Here is a 10,189-nt window from a genome sequence, read left to right on the forward strand (position 1 = left end):
TGTTAGTGCACCGTAAGTAATTTAAAGAGCACACGTTTTGTCTTTTTAAAGCATTTTTTTATAAGGTACCCTGACTATTTGTGCAACGGTTGGTCCTTGAATTCCTCATAACCATTACATTTATTTTACAATATCAGGGAGATTGTTAATGAAGCCTGTTTTTTTTGTATTTTAAAGGCCATTTGTGTGTTTAAGCATAATGCCTGTATTTTTCCATTAATACTGTGAATGTGTGTGAGCTACTGGCCTGTCAAAATAACAACTGGGCTGATTTCCTGAATCGAATCCGCATTTGACAAAATCAGTTAGTCTCAGTGAGGACCAGTTTCATCCAACTACTACACCAAATATCAAACACAAACGTAAATGTATAGTTTATCTCTGCCTTTTGTGTTGTTATTCTGGTCATTTATTTGGGGTTGATGGGAGTGGCTTTGTTTTAAAGATCCAAATTCCATCGGTTGGCTGTGTTGTTGTCACAGTTGCCATTGTTGCCCACTCAGGTAATTTTCCTACGGCAACGACGTAATCCCGGGTTAATGATCCGAATAATGCCAGGGACATGACGTAAATGAGCTGCAACAGAAATTTGTCATCCAGGCTAATAATTTGTTTTGGAGATACTGATATAAAGAAAAGCAGTTCGATGTCCTTGTTGCGAAGATGTCCAATAACCCTGGTAGAGCAAAAAAAGGGAGACAGGGCTTGGAGAAAGGCTGAATTATGCTGCTGTGCGATGTCTTATTACCCGTGTTCTGCATGCAGACAGCGAACCCATCAGGGAATACCTCGAGCATCGTTCGTACATTAACTCAAGCTAAACAACTGATCAATGGTGGACGTTTGGTGTGTTCTCCCAGGAAGGATCTGCTCAGTGACATTTACTCTGCGATAAACATGCAGCCGTCACCTTTGATTTCTCATTACGACATTCTTCTGATAAGGTCTTTGGAAGAGGTCACCTTCTGGAAGACTTTTAAATCTTCAAATGGGAAAAAAAGTTATTGTTAACTTTGGAATCTGCATTCTTCTGGACCAATGAACAGAAAGAGAAATGAACCCAACTTTATTAGGATGGATCAGACTCAATTAAAATCTTCCCGTCCAATTAAAAGGTTAATTTAAGAAAGGAAGGAGGGATGGATGGAAGGAAGGAAGGAAGGAAAGAAGGACAGAAAGTAGGAAATTTGCTCTGGACAGAGATCTGAGGTGTTGTACCTGCTGGATCCACTCCAGAATGTTGGGGTTAAATCCTCTAATGCTCCCACCATTAACGCTGGGCCGACTTTGAACTTCACACTTCACATCTGTGTCCCAGTTGCTGCTTCTGGATGGTTTCATTATCAGCAGGGATTTCCATTGTGCTTTGACGCCCGCGTTAACCAGCGTCTTTGGTTGGACTGTTCTGTCTCTCAAAGGTGCTAATTTATGGGGCTGTCTGCTGCTGACAGTTAAAGCACGCCCCAAATACAACACTGAAAGAAATAGTTCAACCAGACATGCGCGCGCACACACACACGCACACACTTTCTCTCCGTGTTGGATGCGACTTCCTCCCACGTTTTTCTGTGGGACGATGACACACACCTACATGAAATATTCTTTTTATATACAGTTGGTGTAATATAGCTTTATTCTTTCCAGAATAAAATAGAACCTATCTATTCTATCCATTTCTACCTGCACCCCTCTGCTCCTGTCTGGCCAGTTAGCCTGGATTGTGCTCATAAAGCCCTGAGACCTCAGAGCCTGCTCCTGCGCTCCGAGCCTTTGTGTTATCTGGTCCGACCTTTTTAGCCACTGGGAGGATTTATTGATGTCTGCAAGGTTCCCCTACCTGCAGATGTACATCCGATGAGAGGCCTCGTCTTCCACTGCGTTTCCTCTTCCTCCTCATTAACCCGTGTCCTTAACTGTCTGTGACAGTTTCTCAGAAATTCACCCCAGGGGATCCCCCTCCCGGTGTGTTCACGCTTGCCTCTTGTTTGATTCTTGATCCTGCCCGATACACTCGTCAATTCTCCCTATTTTTGATGCGCTCAAAGTTCCAGGAAGCCGGACAGTGGGCGGAGGGGAGTTGCCTTCATGTCTTCCAATTACTGTCCGTTCTCTCATTTGCTGGCTGATTTCATATTCCAGTTGGGTATTGGACATATAGCATCCTCGCTATAGATGGTGATGAAGTAGAGAAGTCAAAAGCTCTTTCACTTCTGCACGCGTATACCGACCGCCATCACCTCGAAATGGCCTTGATGCGTCCTGTGAGAGCGTCACGGCCTGTTTTCCACAGCTGGACCGGGTTGTTCCTGGTCTCCATTGCTGTGGTGCCCTCGTGTGAACTTAAAGAACAACGTTCCCAGAAGGAACAAGTGCTCAGTGTTTTTGATCAGAAGATCATTTCCAGTTTATTGATGATGTAAATCTTTTCTTCTTCTCTCATTTGTCCTCTGTGCTGACTTTCTTTGCTCATCATCGTCACCGTCATCATCATCGTCATCATCATCATCATCATCATCATCATCATCATCATGTCTGGTTACACATCAGTGTCTTTTGCTTCCTGACAATTCGTCTGTGAAATTAAGTCATTTAAACTTGTCTAATTCTGCTTATCACGTTCCCTCCACAATCAGCTGTGTACCTTTTCTAATTTTGTTTAATGTTCCATTTTGAAGGGACCCGCTAAGACCACTTGAATGACTATTGGTTTGCAGGGGGATATTTACAATTTTATGCATCACAAAATAATAGTTTCCCGGCACAGCAGGACACAATTGCGTTTGTGGAGGTTGATGACTAAGATAAAAACACATTGTGTTGCATTAAGGTAAGTGACCTGCCTCTCTGCTCTGATAAGACTCCAATTAATCCAGGCTGAATTGCAGTAATGTAAAATAAAGATAATTGCTAAATCACCGGGTTACATTGCTTTAATAGATTTTTGTTACTCAGTGTTATTGCTGCAAGGAATAAGAAATTAAATGGATTATATCACAGCATTTTCAGATGGATTACAACTGCTTTTAAATAACGGCAAGAGCAATTTCATCAGCCCTGCAATTCGAGAAGCCACTGACAGGCACTGCATGATTCAAATTGAACTTGCTCTCATCATTTTAATAAAGCGCTTCAGTCTTCACCCCCAGCAGGCTCCAACGCGCGCACGCACGCGCGCTCTGATGCACAGTTGCACCCTGCAAACTCTGTAACAGAATCAGAGAAACACACGTTTATGGAAATATACAGGAAGCCGCTCTTGTCAGAGCTCCTTCGGATGTTGAAATTAGTGATTCTCTGACAGTGAGCAAGGATTGGATATTTGGGGACGATCCGGTGTTTCGCTTATTCCCATTTCCTTTCATTTTCTGCGCTTGTGGAAAGCAGCGAGAGACGGCGGCAACACGACAATTTATAGAAATATATCTTCAATAAACACAACACTTTTTGGGGGGGGTGGGTGGGTGATGTCACGGAAATGCTGTTTCATGTGATGCGTTTGAAGTTCGGGGTTTAAAAACAGTAAATAGTGGACAAGTAATCAAAAGCATGTGATGAGAGATTTCACGGGCGGTTATCTCCAGGTCCTTGGTGCCATTTGTGTGTACCAGGAGATTGTGGGGAGCTCTGTGTGCCAAGCGCCCGGGGCTGCTGCAGTGACTGTTCTCCTTTAAAACCATGCTGGCACAGAGCCCCCCCACCCCGCCGAAGCCAAGGCCTGCCTCTGTAAGCATTCATTATGGCATCCATTAGAATAAACATCTCAACCTCCCCCAAGACCAGCTCCCTTGCTTTTAAGTGCTATTTGACAAGGCTGCATCCAAGCTGCAAAATGAGAACAGTGCCCACATTTTATTGTATTTATTTATTCATTTCAGTATTTAGACCTTTTCCGATGGCAGTCTCTTACCACTTTTGCATGAAGAGCTTTTAAATGTTTGTCTCCGAGTGTCGATGTTCCTATGGGAAACTTGAAAACGGTTCCAAAAATCAGTGGAGAACGGTGTAATTGCTCTGCTATTATAGCGTAATGTTCCTTCTATATCAACAGTGAATGATTTCAAAAATATATCTTTAAGCTGTTTAGCTGAATGAGCTGAAATCTAAAAATGATGTGTCAAAAGACTCGGTTTGTTTTTGTTCTCATCTGAAGGATAAAATGATTGAGTTTAATTAGTTTGGATTTTTTTTTAAAACTGCTGAAAGAAAGTTGGTGGGTGGAAAATCCATTATTTGGTAGACTGATGATGTTGTTCATCAGATGCTCAGAGTGTGTTTTGGGTTTGGCTTTTTTTTTTTCTTCAAATGTGAAAGTAATCCCAAACATTCCGCTCAGGGAGCAGAACAACATTCAGACCAGACTTCTCTTACTTTTTGTTGCATCCCCAGCTTTCAAATTCACAGAGAATAACTCAAAGTAAGAAAAAATAACAAAGTGCAGCCGGTAATGTGGGACATGAGCATCGTCCCTTCCCGGCTGCAGAGGCTCTTCTGCTAGCAAATCCTGTTTGGTTAAAGCAGCAGAAGGAGACAGCTGAAACAAAACACCAGGCATTATCAGCAGCAGTAATAGCAACAACAAAGGGCATGCTGGGATATCAAGTCACATTTGTTTTCACGTTTACTGAAACACACTGTAATAAGGATGCCTTTCCACTCCCATTTGGAGTGCCGGGGCTGTCAGCCAGCGACGGACAGGAAGGTTTCATCAGCTCGCTTTTTTACTTGCAGAACTTCTCTTTCAACTGAACTAGGCCAACAGGCTTGACACTTTGCGTCGGAGTGCAGAGTCTCACATAAATGAAACGCAGATGATTGGTAAAATGATACGATACACAAAAGCGAGTGTCATCAGGCTGTCACGTCTGCCTTGTTACCCCTCGGTGTGTACTGGAACGCCTTGGGCTACGGCTTCCACCACATGCGAGCCAGGGACGCGCCGGCCGTCGAGCTGGATGACAGGCAGAGGGAGAGACGTGCTGGATTGGGATACACGTGGCCCTTAATCCAGAAAAATAAAAGGAGACGAGAGATCAACAGCTCATAAGGAAATCTCTTTAAAAGTGAAAGTTATATGGATACCGAGACCGAGGAATAAAAGTTTGGAAAGAAATTCACAGAGGTAGAGTGGGGGAGATGGCGCAGGGTTCCGTTGGCCCTCTGAGTGTCACATTAGGTCACATTAGGTCACATTAGCTATTTAAAGGCAGAGTTTTCCACTATCCCTCACTTATAGGTCTTTCTGCTGGTGTCAGCTGTCAGATTAGTCAGTGTCCTGCATCCCTGTTATCAAGATTCCTGATGTAATTCTTGGAATTGTTTGGGATTGGGACTGTTTCAACAGCACTGGGCGCGGCTCTGTCTAATTAGAGCTGTTAGAAATAAATGCCACTTACATATTCAAAGAAATAAGCATCCTGTAATCAGAACGTCGGTGCAGCAGACGCGTTGGCTGACAGGCGAACGTCGTCACAGCCGTCACGCACGCAGAGCTTCATCTGTAAATAAATGACATTTTGTAATTAAGTCAATCATTGTGCAGCGCTGAAGCTCAAAGGAAGTCTTCCATCAGAGCCCATCTGTCATTGGACGGATGCGGAACCCTGCACGCGTTGCCAGTCCATCGCAGTGGAGCCTCTTCCTTTATTGTACAGGGTGATTAAGTATGATGAAAGTCTTGCTGTTCCTTACCCTGCCTGTCCGTGGATATGGACGTTTTATCCACGTGGAGATGCATTCTACTTTCATATTTTCACTTAATAACTGATGCAGGGTACCTTGAAATATACAAGCATAAAATCCCCTGTCATTCCAGCCACCAAACAATAGGGGGAGCACTGAGGGTAAAAAAAAAAGAGATTGTAGAGGTGTTTCTAGGAATTAGGCAAATTGGATCATTTGCTGCTTGGATGCAGTAGAATGATGTTCCTCCTCTTCAAATTTACAAGTAAAGTACCTAATAATGCCAAGCAATTAGGAAGGACCGCCACGACACAACAGGGACCGGAGTGATTGCTAATGTGGATTAGGCTGAATTATCCAGCTGGTGGAAGGAGAGGGGTCGACGCCGAAAGGTGGTAATATATGAGCGCCAAGGACAATGTCTTAAATGCCACACTTCAGTAGCAAGAAGGGATTTGTCTACTTAATTAATTCCAAAGATTTCTGATGTCTGTGTATCTGAAGGCCAGCCACATTAGAAATCGGGGCGCCTTCCAGCAGCAAAAGGCCTGTGCAGAAACATGTTTTTAACAAAGCACTGCTTTACTGGCTGTACGCAGTAAGGATTTGTTTTATTAACATACCAACTTCAACATGTAATCTTGGTGGAAAGTTGGGCGCTTATTCTCTGTCTGACACGAATGTGCCATTGTGCGATCAGAGAAATAACTGTAGGGCGCGTTATCTGGGCTCTGCCATCTGACGGAAGGGTTTAGCGGAGACGAGGGATGCGGTTCTGGATGACAGGTTTTAATTATGGGAACACAGCCTTGTGACACTTGAATGACCAGTGGCAGCTTTGCCATCAGCCAATCACTGCTGATAACCAGATGATGAGCGCCGAGCAACCAATTAGCTGTGAAAGGACAGCGGGGCCGCATCAGCTCCGGTCCTGCTCTGCAGCGTGATCTTCCCTCAACAGCAGGTACAAAGCGCCGAAGGCCGCCCACGCCATTATGTCACTGCAGCGGAATATGGATCAATGTTGCTGTAAACAAACTGATGTTGCAGCTTTCGCTCCATCCATCTCTGTCCGTGTCAGGAAACGATAGAAGAGTCTCACAGTTGACCACGAAATCCCTTTTATCTGATGGCGTAACGCTCAACACCCCCCCCCCCCCCCCACTTCCCCAGCCAGTTAGCTTTTATCACCACCTGATGTTTTTGAAATGAGGAGAATTTTGCCCACCTGGTTTGCTTTACATGCACAGATTTGAGTCTTTGATGGTTTTTTATGCTGATTTCATCATTAGTCTGGTTTCCATTTATGTGCACGGTGGATATTTTGCAATTCTAAGCAAAACCAATGTGAATTTAGGCACTGGTGAGATGAGTGAGATGAGTGCAAGGTGTGCCAGTTACTGAAGATAGCACAAAGGCAGCGACAATGTCGCCGTGATAAACATAAAAACATAAAAAGTTTAGTGTTTCCTGACTCCGAACGTATTTCACAGTTGTAGATCTACAATAACTTTCACTTAAATAAGAAAAGCATCTTGTTTTTTTATTTATATTTGTATTTTCTTGGCAAAAGCCCTGGTGAAAACACATTTTCTGGGCACAAAGTGTCCTCTCAAGGGCACCTCCTGACTGTTCTGAATGGCCACAGTCAGCTAGTGTTCTGGCAACAATTTGGATGCCAGAATACTGGTGCACATGTGACTTTTGGGTACTACTGGGAATGCAATAATGGTCATTACTGCTGGAAATTCACTCACAAAATCTGTCTTCAGTTAAACTAACAATTCAGTTAAACTGCAATTTTACACGCTTTAAACTTTAACCCTGTAGTGGACAGCCGCATGGACAGCCCTTTTATTCATTCGTGCACACCAGCCAACTCCATGGACGTTTGGTCCGTGTTCCTTACAGTGCCCCCTATAGGTCGGACATGGCAATGGTTTAGAATTTAAAAACTAAGATGGCTGCTGCTTGGGAAATCACAACCATGTGCATGATGCCTAAAGTAGCTGTTTCTAATGTTTATGTTTTCAGAAAATAATGAAATATGTCAAGGGCTGTGATATAGTTGTTTGTCTTTTTATGCCTAAACTAATAAATACAGCCAAGAACTAAACACTAACTAAAGTAATCAGTCTTGTGGACTGAATCCATGATTCATGATGGCTGTGTCAGATTACAGCACTTCTAATACATCACACATTTACTCCTAATAAATGCAGAGTGACCCACGCAGAATCATAGCAGTGTATGCTTTTTTTTAAAATGTAGGAGTTTACGGTAAAGCAGCTCTGCTCCCCAACAGCATCGGCGCCCGATCACTCATGAGTGCAGCTGTTGTAGCAAGTGTAGCCGCTGTGGTTTACTGACATCATATTTGCTTTAGATCAGTGGATGCTCCAGCACTGAGACCACACAAAGCTGGGAGTGTGTGACGCTCAGGCAGCAGCAGCAGCAGCAGCAGCACACAGCAGAGGCCTGTTCCTCTTCACTCAGAGCGTGGAGTAGAACCAAAGCAGCCGCATTCTCAACAGTCGCAGCCTGCTGGTCTGCAGATACACAGCTTTTGGGCGATTGTGCAGCATGGAAGGTAACAGCCAGTAGAAATTACATGGTCAGGAAAGGGGGCTTCGGTGGCATCACAGGGGCAGAAAATGACAATTCCTTGAAAAGGTCATACAAGACGGCTGCACCGTGATACGAGCTTACAGCCAATCTGACAATCTTAATTCAAATCATGACATTCCCCAAAAAGTACAACGTTTTCATCTTCTCGTGTCAGAGCGGCGGCCTGACCTTTAGCACGTAAGAACTTCACTGAGTTTCAACAAATGCTAATCAGAGTCCTTCATTAACAGATCCTCCGTGTTCCACATTCGCAATTTATGCATTTCACACCCAGATCCAGAAGAGTAATAGGATTTCCATTCTATTCTATTAATGCACCTATAGTTTCCATGAATTGCGCCATCTGTACTGACACGAATTGATGTCTGAACTGACATGAATTGAAAAAGAGAACTGCCTTTTGTCAGACTCTGTAGCAGTTAATATCATGTCCATAAAAAAGCTACTAACGCGGCCATAAATCACCACAGTGTAGCTCCATTCCTGGTTATTTGCCCCAGCATTTTACTCCTGAATGGGACCAAACCCTCCCACGTGACCACAGCAGCCCCACACCTTAATACCGCTGCAGATGAAAAGCTCTGGAATATTCCCAGCATTACAGAGAGCACGACTGTTCACGTTCATTTTTAAATCATTTTCATGCATTTCTATTAGATGCAATGATTGAAGCTGGGCGTAAACCTCACACCAAACGCTTTTTTAAAACATTGCTTTTATACATTTTACATCGGATTTTTATTGCAATGTTGGAGGTGTTCTTTCTAAATCATCATTTTATGTATATTTGACTATATTTTACAACATTTACTAGGCCCGTAACTACAGACCAGCCTGAAGTCATTTCCCTTTTCTCCTCTGTGAGAGAATTCTCAAGGGAAATAAAAAATAAGAAATGTGCGAACCTAAATACATTTTAGTTCTCCAGAAATGTCCAGAATCCTCATGCAAAGTAACTAGTAATTAAACTGAATGAATAATGCTGCCATCTACTATGTGGTGTTATATGAGCACAAAATATAGTCGAGTCGAAGGTCTAAGTCATCAAGAATTGTGTGTTGATTGAATATTCTAGGTCACTTTCACAGGCAGACTTTGGTCTTCCTGCATCTTGTCGTGTATTAGTTTGTGTTACCAAAAGTTCAAAAAGTGGGTTGCGTGTGGGGTGTGCGAGCTCCCAGAGTAGCCACAGCAATCTCTGCCGTCTCGAACAATAAAGTCACAACACTCCCAGGGACACGTCACTCGCCACCACCTCGTGATCCGTGTTGCATAGAAACGATGAAATCCAAACACGACGGCAGAACCAGCTGGTTACTGCGGATAGACAGGGGCAGATATTCTCACAGCTGGGTGCCCAGATTAATAGGCAAGATAGATGCAGTGTGTTTACTCATCACCGTGATTGTGTGTGTGTGTGTGTGTGTGTGTGTGTGTGTGGGTGTGGGACAAAGGCTTTATTTGAGCAGACCGGGTTTCTAGATGACCGTACCAGACACATCTTAAATGAAGAAACCTGGCGGCGGAGGCGTAACGAGGTTTCCCGCATCTCCTCACTTCTCCTCTGCATTTGAATATTTAAAATGTATCACAAAGTAAAGTATCACAGCTCCCAATCCTCCTCTCAAACACCATGGCTCCACTTCAGAGCAAAAGCTGTTTAATATATAAAATGCAGCTGTGTCAGTTGGTGAAGGTTCAGGTTTTTACAAGGAGCAGCACTTGAGGATGTGACCCGACACCGTGCATATCTCCTGTCTCATTCCAACATTTCCCTTGCTGAGGTTAATGAGCTTGACACTGGGCGCCCCCAGCCTGCTCCGCAGACAATTTCTATGCGCTCCCTTCCTCCTTTCTCTCTGCATGCCGTCAAACAGCAGCC

The sequence above is a fragment of the Takifugu rubripes genome, chromosome 13 (assembly GCF_901000725.2).
Source record: "Takifugu rubripes chromosome 13, fTakRub1.2, whole genome shotgun sequence".
Classification (NCBI taxonomy): domain Eukaryota; kingdom Metazoa; phylum Chordata; class Actinopteri; order Tetraodontiformes; family Tetraodontidae; genus Takifugu; species Takifugu rubripes.